General features: G+C 53.5%; 1 protein-coding gene across 1 annotated transcript in view; it reads right to left on the minus strand.

The window, feature by feature from the left end:
* Positions 1-14,305, minus strand: part of IGF2R (insulin like growth factor 2 receptor) — a 2,762,372-nt gene that overhangs the window by 2,434,412 nt on the left and 313,655 nt on the right. The window lies entirely within an intron of this gene.

A 14,305-nucleotide genomic window follows, 5' to 3' on the forward strand; every position in this document is an offset into this window, starting at 1 on the left:
TTGAAATGTATTTTTCAGTGTGTCTCCAGCTTTGTTTTCTATATTTCTATTTCAAATCAATCATTAAAGTAATCATTGCCATGTTTGCACTGTTTGTTTGGTTAAAAGACAAAAATACCCTAAGTGCACACAACAAGAGCAGACTCACACGTGGCCTGACAAAGAGCAGTTTGATAAAGGGTGATGCCCGTTTGCTTCTTCACCAGTGCGCCATCTCTTCCACTTCAACCAGCATCCTTTGGGACAAGAATAACCATGCTTGAAAAGCCCTACACAATGAGTTCCCAGCCAGTTGTTCCAACTTTGATAGACTATCCTGTGGGTATCATCTGCTGACTACAAGGGCCAATGACTCGCTTCTCAATTGAACATGTGAACTGCAGCCAGGTATCTCACATCTTTCTCTGTGCAAGGGAAATATGGAATACTACGCTCCCAACCTGGAGCCTGGACTGCCCTGCTGCTTTTTTTTTTATACCATCCTCAGTATGCTCTTATCTCTGTTAATCATGGTTTCATTTTGATCTACTTATGCACACAATGAAACAATAAAAGAATATGTCTGTGTTTACACTGGAAACAAGTTATCTGCGATTTTTTAGAAAGCGGCAAACGGGAACACTGATCAACACAGATTGTGACATTTTTTGAAAACACTGGCAATACACACCGGAAAGTTTAAAAAAAAAAAAAAAAGAAAAAAAAAGAAATCCCATTTATAATCCTGGTCATCCAGGGAATCATTGCCCCCCCCACCAACCCCGCAAGCCCTTGATTATACTAGAGGTGCATATATCCCCAAGACACTAAGTAGGTTTGATTCCGTATGTATAACTTCATCCACAGATACCTGTTGAAAGACGAAGAGGGGTGAATCTGAAACATGGACAGTTTCTATAGCTGCCACACTGTCATCCAGTGATAAAGACAGAGGAGAAGTATTTAGGAAAGCTTGACGAGCGAAGATGCTCAATTAGTGAGTAAAGTTTTTTTTTTTTATAAACTCGTCTTGGATAGCTTGGCACTAAGCATCACTTTTTTCAATCATAGGACGCTTATTAGTTCTTTCTAACTCTTGAAGGATAATAAAAAGCTCATCCGAACTAGATTTAGCTTCTATTATTCTGTTATTTTAGTTTTCTTGTTTGGCAGACAAAATGCCCTGTTTGTAGTCAGCTGCAGCCATTTTATATTCAAAGATTCTAAGCATGGATGTTTGCGCCATTGGCGTTCTTTGGCCCTTTTTTTCCTTTCATAAGACATTTTATTACATTTTTGTGAGAATGCACAACATCAACAAGGCAATATTCGATGATAATGACAATATATTTACGCCACCGGCTAGAGCTATTTCACTGGAGATGATAAGGTTCCAATTTCGCCATGTCTATGCCTTTTCCCGACGCCTTAGGATGCCCCATGTGCTCTAAGCCCTGCTCCCCTGCTCTTTGATTTAATAGTTCTCCCCACCTAGTAACCATCTTGTTAGGGGGAGGGGGGGGCGGCGGTGTCTTCTGGTAAGAGCTGGGAACTTTTCTTCATAGACCATAAATGGCGCCCATAGATTTAGGGCATTGTTCAGGAGGCCCGAGCGAATTGCTGTGATCTTTTCCATAACGGCGATCGCCCAACATTGTGACCACCATAATGCGGCCGAGGGGCCGTCTGCATTTTTCCAAAGCCGTGCCATCACGATTTTTGCTGCCAGCAGGAGGTGCGTACACAAGAAGGGGATAGGGCCTGAGAGCGGGAGACCCTCTCCTCCTGTTTTCGCCCATGAGAATTATTCCAGGGTCCCGAGGAATGGATAGCCCGGTGATTGCTTTGATGTGTTCTGTCGCCTCTCACCAGTATCCTTCTGCTTTCGGGCAGGACCAGACCATGTGGAATAGGGTACCTCGGATGGGACACCTGCGCCAGCAGTTCGCAGGAATTTCAGTGTTGACCTTGTTTATTTGGTCTGGAGTTACGTAATATCTGTAGCAGAGTTTATAGCCCCCTTCCCTGTTCGTGATGCATTGCATGCTCTTATGTAGTCTGGTCCAGATTTTCCCCCAGTCCTCTGTCCATTTCCCATCCCAGGTCTTTCTCCCATTCAAGCATGTATCTTTCTTTTTCAGTGGAGTCTGTTCTGTCCAGGAGTCGATAGAGGGCTGAGGTTCTTCCTTTTGTAGCCGGGGATGTTAGAGATAGTTCCAACGCTGTTAAGTCTCTAGCGCCTTTCTCCCTGACTCCCCTGTGGGACAACCAGTGCCGGATCTGGGCATAATGGAACCTTTCCCGTTCACCCACCCGAAACTTTGCTTTACATCTTTCAAACGTTATGGGAAATCCGCCCTCCAAGAAATCCATCATTTTCGATAGTTCCCCCTTCCTCCCAAGGTTCAAAGCCCAGTGGTGGATTCCCTGGTGAGAAGTCTGGGTTGTTCCAGATGGGCGTAAGTGGGACTAGTGTACCTGGAATGCCCCATTTCCGTGCTGCGGTTTTCCAGCTGCGGGCAGTTGTGCTTGTTGCTGTCAGAGGGCCCCCATTAGTCTGAGATGTTATGTTTGGTAGGTGCAGGAGGTCCAGCAGGGGAACCGGGCACCAGGCCTCCTCCAACTGTTTCCACCTTGGTTGATCCTCCACTTGGGCCCAAGTATATGCATGGGAGAGTTGCGCTGCGTGGGCATACCTGGTCACGTGAGCCCTCCCGCGAACCATGATTTTCCTTGTTATTCGTGGCTCCCCCCCACCCCACAAACAACCCCCATTCCCCCCCCCAAATATCACCCCCCCCCCCCCAAGGCAAGGCAAATTCTTGTATTTTCCTCTGCTGGGAGACCAGGTCGGTATTTGGGATGTGGACCGGAAGCGTTGTGCAGTGATACAACCACCTGGGGAATAGATTCATGTTTATAGCTGTAATCCGCCCAAACCAGGTTATTTCCTGGTTCTTCCAGCGCTTTAGATCTTGGCGAAATCCGCCGAGTAGCTGCAGGAAGTTGCTTAGATACAGGCGCGACGGGTCTTCGGTAATCTGCACCCCGAGATACCCAATCATTTCCTTGGCCCAGGGGATTGGCATCAGGAGGTGAGGCTAGCTCTTTGCTGCTTGGGGAGATTAATTGCTAGTGCTGAGGATTTGTTTAGGTTAACCCTGGTGCCAATAATCCACAGCTGCGTGGTGGGCTTCTGATAATTGGCCATCACCCATTTTGTGAAGGTTAACCCTGGTGCCAATAATCCACAGCTGCGTGGTGGGCTTCTGATAATTGGCCATCACCCATTTTGTGAAATTGGGGCCAAAGCGCTCCTATACCCCAAATCCACCCGGTCAAAGGCTTTGTGTGCATCTAGCGATGCGACTACCCGCGCCTTGAAACACTTGTGTATAGGCGCGTTACAAATGCCATATCATATCATATCATTCCCACACACCTCCAATGGGCACTTTCGATGAGGTCTATAGTGCGCCTAATGTTGTCACGAGTCCCCCTCCCTGGTATGAATCCCGTTTGGTCCTGATCTATCATGCTCGGGAGAGTCGCGCCCAGCCTACCTGCCAGGATCTTTGTAAAGATTTTCCCGTAGTTGTTCATTAGGGTTATCGGGCGATAAGATGCAGCCTGCTCGGGGTCTTTCCCTGTTTTATGGAGTAGAACTGTGAGCGACTCTGCCATTGATTTTGTAACTGATCCAGATACCAAGAAGGAGTTAAACAGGGCTAATAGGTGAGGGGACAGTGTGCTCGCATAGCTTTTATAAAATTTTGCGGATAAGCCGTACGGGCCCGGTGCCGTGTTCTTGAGGGATTTGATGGCTTCAACAGTTTCTTCCGTTGTAATAGGTAATTCCAGGGGCGCTAGTTGGGCTAACTTTTGAGGTTGGGTAGGTTGTAGGTACTCTGGTAGATCGGCTAGAGGTGTGGGCTGCCCGGTCATTATTGCTTTATGATATCTCACCAGTTCCCCGATTTTATCCGTGTCTGTATATAGGGTCTGGCCATCAAACCCTATCAATCTCAGGATATTATTCATACCAAGTACCATTTTTAGTTTGTGTGCTAGTACCCCTTGCTATAGTAGAACTGTTTTGTAAAGGCTAATGATTTGGCTGTGCGATCTGCCCAGTGCATTTCCAATGCCATTTTGGCTTTCTTCAGGGGCCTTTCGATTTTCCTGGAGCTACAGGATTTCACCTCTGCCTCCAAGGACTTTACCTGTCCCTCGAGTTGGGCTGCTGCAATATTCGAGACCCTTCTCTGTTCCGCCCCTGCGCTAAGGGACCCTCTAACCAGTGCTTTCATGGCATCCCATATGATGTTTGTGGGTGAGTCAGGGGCCGTGTTCTCCCTAAAGTAGTTGGTTATTGTTTCGCCGATCTCCCTTCTAATGCAATCATCTAACAGAATGGAATCATTTAGTTTCCAATGCCTCTGGAAGGATGATTTTGTCCCACTATACTGAGATTTACGGATACCGGGGCATGGTCAGAGATCATACAGGTGTGAATCTATTTCGTTTAAGCAAGGGTACAGGACCCCGGAGACTAGTACCTAGTCTATTCTTGAGTAACCTTTATATGCACAGGAATAATGGGTATAGTATCTTGATGCCCCATTGGCCAGCCTCCATGCATCGACCGTTTTGTTTCCCTGAGCAGCTTTGCCAGAGACAATGCTTGCGCAAAGTCTGAGTTAGTGGGGGGCAGGATTTTATCTATCTGGGGATCCGGCACTACGTTAAAATCTCCACCCATGATAAGATATCCCTCCTTGAATTTTAAAATGCTCGGAATAAGTTCAGAGACGAAATTGCTATGGGCAGAGTTGGGGCTGTAAATTGCAACAACGGTGATGGGTTGCTCCATGAATAGCCCTTTTAGCAAGAGGTAGCGACCCCCAGGGTCTGTCCTCACCGTGATCTTTGTTAGGGGAACCCCATCGCTCAGCAGGATTGCTACTCCCCATTTCTTCTCCCCAGACGAGGCAAAGTATGCTTTTTTAGATCTGTTAAATCTGACTCGGCGTTAGTCTGCCTGCAGTAAATGGGTTTCTTGAAGAGGTACAATGTCTCCAGATAAGTCTGTGCTCCACTGACCTGCGCTTTCTTGGAGAGTTTAAGCCCTGAACATTCCAGGTGAGGACTACCACTTAGTTTATGTCAGCCAGCCCCGGGATAATCAATAGTTACTTTGACAAGCTCTATGCCCCCTGCCATTCCCGGGCAGTTTGACTGTGGGGTATTGTGGTCGTGTAGCCCTGGCCTAAGCGCGAGTGTGGATGTGTTGTGTAACTGAGGAGTCGGAAAAGATGCATCTGCACTCTCAATGAGGGACAAGTTACTTACCTGTAACTGTTGTTCTCCAGCATGGGTCTGGCATGGATTCACATGCTCATGAATATTCCCCATCGTCAGGCTGGGAATCCTCGGTAAAGAAAAATTCAGTATCAGTTTCAGTTTCGTTTCTGATCTGTCTTTCTTAGTAGTAACCAATCACTGATCTCTGGGTCATACTGCCCCCAACCAATGACTGCTCTCTCCCTAAACCCCGCCTCTGGCAGCCATCCTCAGATTTGGTAGCACGCCAAGTGGCAGTATGACCAAGCGAAGAGCCGCAGAGGGGTAGGTGGGAGGGTTCGCATGTGAATCCATGCCAGACCCATGCTGGAGAACAACAATTACAGGTAAGTAACTTGTTCCTTCTCCAGCATGTGGTCTGGCATGGATTCACATGCTCATGAATAAAAGAATACATAGCAGTGTACACATGCACAACCACGGGAGGTGGCAACAGGCTCAACATTAAGCAATACAACAACTCAACATTAAGCATCACTTACCTCCTCACCAGGCTCACCTTAAGCGAACAGGTTGCGCAGCACTGCTTGGCTGACCCTGGACTCCTCCCTGGAGTCCCGATCGACGCAGTAGAATCTTGTGAAGGTGTGCATCGACCTCCACGTAGCAGCCCTGCAGATGTCCAGCAGGGGCCCACCAGACAGGAACGCCGTGGTAGCAGCTATCGCTCTGGTCGAATGGGCTCTCGGACGGCCGAGCAGCGGTCGGTTTGCCAACCGGTGACAGTGCATGATGCAGCCGGAGAGCCATCTGGAAATGGAAGTCTTCGAGAGAGCCTTCCCTTGATTCACAGACCCAAAGTTCACGAACAGTTGTGACGTCTTCCGAAAACTCTGTGTGGTCCACGTAGAACTTCAGCGCTCTAGCTACATCCAGCGAGTGCAAAGTCCTCTCAGCCGGCGTCAAAGGCGAAGGGAAGAAAACTGCTAACACCAAGGGCTCGTTGAGATGGAAGTCCGACGGCACCTTGGGCATGAAGGAGGGGTGCGTCCTCAGCACTACCCTCGTGTCATGAAAAGTCAAGTATGGAGGCTTGCAAGATAGGGCCTGAATCTCTCCCACTCGTCGTGCAGAGGTGATGGCCACGAGGAACGCTGTCTTCCATGACAGGAACTTCAAAGGCGCCGAATGCATAGGCTAGAATGGGGCTCCCATGAGCCTTGTCAGCACCACATTAAGCTCCCACGCCGGGGCAGGGACCTTCACCGGCGGGAATGATCGGAATAGTCCCTTCATGAATTCCTTTACCAGGCAAGGAGACCACAAGGACGCCCGTCCCGTAGTCCTGGTGTATCGGGAGATGGCAGCCAGATGTATTCTTATGGAGGCGTGAGCCAGTCCAGCTTTGGCCAGCGACAGTTGGTACGGCAGCACTTGAGGGGCCGTAATCCGCTGAGGGTTAATCTTCTGTGCACAGCACCAGACAGAGAACCTCTTCCACTTATGACCGTAACACTTGAGAGTCGAGGACGCCCTGGCCTTTGCAAGAACCTCTCTGCAATCAGCCGGGATATCGTACCCTCCAAACTCTAGTGCTGCAGGAGCCAGGCCTGCAAGTTCAGCGACTGTGGGTCGTGATGGAGAATGGCGCCTCCTTTTCTAGAGAGAAGATCCGCGTCCGCAGGCAGCTTGACTGGTGGGGACGTTGACAAGTCCAGAAGGTCCTGGAACCAGATCTGCCTCGGCCACGCCGGTGCGACGAGGATCATCCTGCACCTGGACTTCTTGAGCTGGTTGATGAGGCGGAGCAGCAACGGCAACGGAGGGAACGCGTATAGAAACAGGCCGTCCCAAGGGAACGAGAAAGCATCGCCCATGCTCCTCGGCTGTGGGAACCTGCTGGCGAACCTCTGGCACTTGGAGTTCGTCGCCGTCGCGAACAGGTCGATCTGGGGTTTGCCCCATCGTTGGAAGAGTCGATCCACTTGGTCCTGGCGCAGTTCCCACTCGTGGCACAAGCGCGGCTCCCTGCTGAGTGAGTCCGCAATGGTGTTTTTTATTCCTGCCAGGTGGAAGGGAACCAGAAACATCCCTTGGGCGACGGCCCAATGTCACAGATCATGGGCCTCCTTGGATAGGGCTGGGGATCTGGTGCCTCCTTGCTTCCGTACATAGAACATCGTGGTGGTGTTGTCGGTGAAGATCCTCACCACTTTGCCCTTGAGGGACGGAAGGAACGACTTGAGAGCCCAGAACACTGCCCGTAGCTCCAGAATGTTGATGTGGAGAGACCTCTCCTACGGGCGCCAAAGGCCTCTTGCGTGGAGGTCTCCGGTGTGGGCCTCCCAACCCTCCAGAGAGGCATCCGTTGTCACCGTCTCCGGAAACGCCGGGATTTGAAATTCCGTGCCTGTCGTGAGGTGAGCACGGATGCCCCACCAAAAGATCGCCCGACGGAACTCCTCGTCGAGAGGGATCCTGTACTCGAAACAGCCCCTCGCTTGGAGCCAGCGGGCATCGAGAAACTCCTGTAGCGGACGTATCCGAAGTCTGCAAAGGGGTACAAGGTAGATGCATGAGGACATCATTCCGAGGAGGGACTTAATGGACCTCACCCTGGCCACGTCTGTGGCTAGCAGGCGCCGCACCTTGCCCAGGATGGTCTTGGTTCTCTCCTCTGAAGGGGAGGCCAATTGCCCCACTGTATCGAGTTTCGCTCCCAGAAACAGTGCTATCTGCGATGGAATCAGGTGGGATTTGGGGTAGTTGATGGCGAACCCCAGCTCCGTGAGCAACCGGACGGTCCTCGCCGTGTATTCAACGGCGAGTTCCCTTGTCCTTGCCCGGATTAGCCAGTCGTCCAGGTAGGGGTAAACGTGGATCCCCTGCACACGCAGCCGCGCCGCCACTGGTGCCAGGCACTTGGTGAAAACCCTGGGTGCCGACTTTAATCCGAACGGTAGGGCCCTGAATTGGTAGTGGCGTCCCTGAACCACAAACCTGAGGAACTTCCTGTGTCTTTTTAGAATAGGGATGTGGAAGTAAGCATCCTCCAGGTCCAAAGACGATAGGAAGTCGCCTTCCTCCAGCTGCCCCAGCACGTGCTGGAGGGTGACCATCCTGAATTTCTGCGCCTTAATGTACTTGTTTAAGCGACGCAGGTCCAGGATGGGGTGCCAACCGCCTGTCTTCATCTTGACGAGGAAGTACCTTGAGTACACTTCAGAGCCCCGGAATCCTCTGGGGACGAGCTCAATGGCACCTTTCTTGAGCATCGCCTTTACCTCCGACAGTAGTTGAGGGACGCGATTCTCCTTCCTGGCCACGGGAGGAATGCAAGAGCACTTATTTTGGAATTCCAGCCAGGGTGTCCCAACACCCAATGGTCGGTGGAGATGGAGATGGACTCCCACACGGTGACGAACTTAGTCAGCCGGCCTCCCACCGGGGTGCTTTGGTGGGGGCCCGACAACCCGGACGGGTCAGTCTTGCTTGGAGGCGGCCTTGCCGCCTTGGCGACGGTGGCGGGAACCCCCTTGCTTGCCGCGACCTCTGTAGGCCTCCTGAGAAGAGGAGCGGGCCGCCTGGCTGTAAGTGGAGGAGCCACCGCTGGATCCTTTGGAGGCACCCTGTCTGCCTCCGGAGCTCCGCAAGGGCCACCGCTGTTGAAGTACCACCAGGGCCCGGGCCGTCTCCAAGTCGGTCTTGATGGCCTGTAGGGACTCATCCACCGCCTTACCAAAAAGGTTGTTGCTGTCGAACGGCATGTCCAACACCCTGGTCTGGACGTCCTGGCGAAAGTCTGTCGCCTTGAGCCATCCTCGTCTTCGGAGGCAAACTCCGTTGCCCAGTTGGCGAAATCCGGTATCGGCAATGTCCGTTGGCACCGTTATGGTGTGATCCGACGCCACCTCGCCTTCCTGCAGAATTTCTAGGGCCTCCGCCCTTTTGTCATCAGGCAGGAAGTCTAGCACGGGAGCTATCTTGAACCAGAGCTCCCTGTCGTAGCGGGCCACGATCGCTAAGGCATTGGCCGCCTTAATCATCGTCGCCGCCGAGATGAATCGTCGTCCCATAGAGTTCAACTTCTTGCCCTCGCTGTTCGGCGGGAAGGTGGAAGTTGAAGCCGCCGCACCCGCTGCCTTCTTCTTAGCCGCTGCCGAGACGGCAGAGTCCGGCGTGGGCTGGGCCCTGAGGCACAAGGGGGCGGCATCGGGGACTTGGTACTTCTTCTCGTACCTGTCCCTCTTGGCTGGTGTCGTGGAAGGGTTCTTGAGGACAGCAAGCTCCTCCTCCCAGATGTCGTCGAGTAAAGGCACCGCGAGGACTGTCTTCGTCTTGGCCTCTCGTCGTTGGTACAGAAACAGCTCCTTTTTCTGTTCTTCAGGGCAGAGCTGGAAGAGCTGGGATGCCCTGGTTATGGCGTGGAAAGAGCCAATTTTGTCGGCTGGAGACGGGGGCGAGGGGGACGACGGGATGTCTGCTGTGTCATCGCCGCTGTCATCATCGTCCATCACCGTCGCTGTATCCGTCGCTGTATCCTCTCTAGGGTCCGGCGAGGGGGGGGGGTGAGGGGTCCACCGGTCTCGCAGGCAGGCACAAAGGGCGGAGCGGGGTGGACTCTCCTCCGCTTGTTCGGAGGGCTTCCCGACGGGCCTGGTTCTGGATCCTCCTTCGGGGTCCGTGGTAATCTCGTCCTTATCTCGGTGCATAAGGATTGGATTGCCAACAAAAGGGCCGCCGAGCTATCCTGGGGCTCGGGCAATGGCTGCGACGGACGGGATGGCCGTTCCACTGGGCCCTGGTCGTCGTCACTATCTTCGATCACGTCAACAGGGACCGCCCCCTGGGATCGAACCTTCTCGAACCTCTCGTTGAGGCCCTTCTCGGTTTCCACCAGTTCCTCCTCAGAGGCTCATTCCGAGTCTGTAATGTCCACCCCCCCCCCCTCTTTTTCAGCCGGGGGCTTCACAGGGGTCTTAGTGATGGGCTGAAAAGAGCAATCCCTCCGCGGTTGCAGGGATACTCTGGGCCGGCGGGCGTTTCCACAGGCGTAGTCTCAACCGGCTTCGCCAGGGTCGCAGCGACCACTTCGGTAGACGCCTTTGCCGGGTGGATCAAAGCCCTCACCACCTTAGGTGCGTCCTGGGCCTTCGCCTTGGGGGAGGATCAGCGCCTCGCTCCCCCTTCGAGATCGACCGGGTCCGCTCCAGCGGCCTACCCGGGTTCTCGGACTTCCTCTTCCCCGAACCAGAGCGCTGGCTCGTGGTCGAACGTGCTGGGGAAGTAGCGCCCTGCTTGGAAACCGAAGAGCCCGACCTTTCGGCGCTCCCGATGCCCGCAGACTCGCAGTGCTTGGCCTTCTGTTGGGCCCCCGTCGCTGGGGCGCCCTCACAGGACTTAGAAGCCCGCTCAGACGACTTCTTCGCCTTCTCACCTGCTGTGCCCTTCTCCAGCCAGGCGGCGAGGCGGGGACGACGATCTTGTTTGGTCCGTTCCGAAAGGTTCTTACAGAACGCACGGTCTTTCTCCACGTGCATCTTGTCCTCATGGAGGCAGTAGAGACATCGCAAATGCTCGTCCTCCTTGAAACCTTTCTGTAATCCGCATCCAGGGCAGCACCTGAACAGCTTGGATCCGGGCGTCGAGCTTCCCTTGTCCTGGGCCATGTCCGTTGAGGTAGGCCGCAGATCTTCCGGAATCCTCCAAGAAGTGTAAACTCGACGAAAACTTCACCCTTGAGGGGCGTAGAAGAATTCCGAAATGGGTCCCCGTTATCAGAAATAGAAACGGTGGAGGTTGAGGCTCGATTAAACCAAAAAAAATGAGACAATCTCCTGAAAAAGTGTGAAAACGCAGTAAAAAACTCGAGCTAAACACGAGGACTCCCAACACTTGAGCGTGCGGTAAAAATCTGAGGATGGCTGCCAGAGGCGGGGTTTAGGGAGAGGGCAGTCATTGGTGGGGGTGTGTATGACCCAGAGATCAGTGATTGGTTACTACTAAGAAAGACAGATCAGAAACGAAACTGATACTGATTTTTTCTTTCCCGAGGATTTCCAGCCTGACGACGGGGAATATTCATTAGCATGTGAATCCATGCCAGACCCCATGCTGGAGAACTAACTTTCTCCTCCCTCCCCCCTCGTAACCTAGTAGGAGAGAACTTATCCTAACAAAATCAATTAACTGGTGGCGCGACAGCACCAATAAGTTGGCCAACTGTGCCCGTTGTGATAACTGAACTGTGTCATAGCAGCCGCGAGGTGGCTTATGGGATAGCCTGTTCTTACGCTTTCCCCAGAGCGCTTTCCACAGCTTAACCCTGAAGGGCCCCCACTCACGGCCCCAGTCTCGACCACATGCCCCTCCCGCAGCCCGAGTCAGGAACTGTGCTCACAAGGATACAGGAGATCGAGTGGGAACCCACAGGACATGGCTGATAGGCGAGGATGTTATTCAGCCTGGGTTGGGTTCTTTCCGGGGAGGACCGTGGATCCTGCGCTTTCTCCTGACTTTTGTCCAGGATGCCCCCGGTTTGCTTTCTGGGGGCTGTGCGGGCCGTCCCCTCCGATTCTGACTTCCTGCTTCCCCCGTCGATGCCCATGAACTTTTCTGCTTCCTTTGGTGAGAACTTGGTGCCGAGCCCCCTCCCAGGTGAATCTCACGAATGTTGGGAATCCCCGGTGGTACGGGATCTTCCTTTCACGTAGTCTTTCCGTGAGTGCCCTTATGGCTTTCCGTTTTTGGAGAGTGGAATTCGCTAGATCCTGATAGAGAAGTATCATGGAGCCCTGAAAGGTAATTTGGTGCATTGCTCTGGCCTCTCACATTATCTCTTCTTTGACTTGAAAGAAGTGTACTCTAGCGAGCACATCCGGAGGAGACGCAGATGCTTGCCTTGGGATCCTTCTGTGGACTCGGTCCAATTCCAATGGTGAGCTGTCGGGGAGCATTATTGCAAAGCTTAACAAGTCTGACACGTAGCCCTTCAGATCTGCGTCTGGGATAGAGGACAGGATCCCCCCCGCAGTCGGATGTTGTTTCGTCCTGTTTTCTGCGTCCTCCTGTTTTGCTTCCAGCAATTCGCATCTCGCTTCAAGGGCTGCTATTCTGTCCGTCCCTGCTCCCACTCAAATTTTTGGTTATAGAGTTCAGTTTCGATCTCGGCGGTGTGGTGCTGCACAGCCACTACTCTTGTCGAGGGAGATTATTTTTTTCGTGACCTCCTCAGTGCCTTTTTGGATCTCCTTCGTTAGTGCAGCCAATAGGTCTTGCAGGTCGGATTTTGTGGCTATAGGTGCTGGGTCAAGGACCTCTGAGCTGGGGTTGGAACTCATTGCTGGTTCTCCTGGTGGGTCCCCCCCTCCTGCTCTTGTCCACGGTTGTGCCGCTCGTTAGTGCTGCGATGTGTGTGTCTGGATGCCTTACCGCTTTTTGCCATTTCATCTGGGAGTGAAACTTATGGTTATGTGGGCTGTAGATGCGCTTGACAGTAGAAGAGAGGAAGGGCTGTCCGGCGCCCACGGTGCTTCACTGGTTGGGGCTGGAGAGCAAGGTCTCTAGTGTTTTGGACTCATTTGTGGCCGGGGAGTGCGGATCAATTTATAGAAGGATCCCACTGGCAAGAGGGCGCTGCAGTGTCCGAAGATGCAGAGAGGTGCTCCGGCTCTTGGGGGAGTCGGGTGCTTTTACAGTCCGGAGTCTCCCAGCCACGCCACTATGGTGTGCTTTCTTTAGGGACCCCTGCCACACGGCAGAGGGGCCTCCTGTTCGATGTGGGTGTCCACGGAAGGCCCTCTTTGAAGCAGTCTGGTGTGTGGGGCCTGCTCCTGGGATGACTTTGGTGCTGTGCGGGGGGAACTGGGCTTCCCTAGTCAAGGGGATCGCTTCGATGGTCGGACCCTCATCAACCCTCAGCTGGCTGTGGGGGAAGATGAAATAGGGGCTCTGAGTGCCTTTCCCCAGCTGCAAGTATGTCTCTGCTCTTTGCTGGAGGGGAGGGGGTGGCTGTTGCCAATGCAGAAGCCAGTCCCGTATGTGGCTCACCCCTCGCGCCTCCTCACCCCAGACTCCTCACCTCAGTTTGTAGGTTATATGCACCAGCTCCTCATATCCAGCCAATACACTTCGGGCCCAGGTTGGTTATGTCACTGGCTAGGGCGCCGAAGACACATGGCTGCAGGCGAGCGGGTCCTCGCCTCAACTACCAGCACCTCGCCTCCCAGATAGCTCTCAGGCAAGCGCTGCCCACGTTGGCTCGTTATCCACGCAGCAAGGCTTTGGGGGGGGCAGCACAAGACAGCAGAAGGTCGAGGGGTCTGGAGGTCCGGGAGCCCCCACAGCTGCTCCGGACCTTGGTGGTTGGAGGGAGACGGACGGGATCTCGGGCTCCTCACCAGTCAGATATTCCAACTCCTCGCTTCCCACCGGCTCCCGCCGAGGCTCCGGATAGTTGGTGGTGCCTCTCCGAGAGAAGGGGACTCCGAACTTCAGGAAAGCGGGTCCACGTCTCATTCGTTAGCGCTCCGCCTCATCTTGTGCGGAGCACCCAGGCAAGCGCCACGGATGAAGTTGGTGTCAACCCGAGTTGGGTCCACTCCGACCGCAGATCGGGGACCAGGGGGGGTGGCAGCAGGACCGCAGAGGGGGGGATACGGAGGACCGGGAGCCCTCGCAGCTGCTCCGTTTCTTGATAGATGTTAGGGACAGTCAGTCGGGATTCATATTTCCTTGCGGCTGCATGGGACAGCTTCACTCGGCGGCCAGGGCTCTTCTATCTCACCGCCCCTCCACCTCAGAGTTGGTGTTCGGGAAGCTGACTGGCGGCCACCATTTTCTTGAAGCGTGGAGCTCGTTGAGTTTTACGGCCTCGCATCTCGGCTGTCTGGCACTGTGGCGGGACCAGACTTGGGCGAAGACTGCAGCAGCTGTTCCCACACTGTGCCTTCAATTTCTGGGCATAATCAGAGGAGAGGGCCGGCAATTTTCCGTTCGATGCGTCGTGTCAGTCAGGAGCTCT

Source organism: Ambystoma mexicanum, chromosome 4p (genome assembly GCF_040938575.1).
Source record: "Ambystoma mexicanum isolate Mex_15411 chromosome 4p, UKY_AmexF1_1, whole genome shotgun sequence".
Lineage (NCBI taxonomy): Eukaryota > Metazoa > Chordata > Amphibia > Caudata > Ambystomatidae > Ambystoma > Ambystoma mexicanum.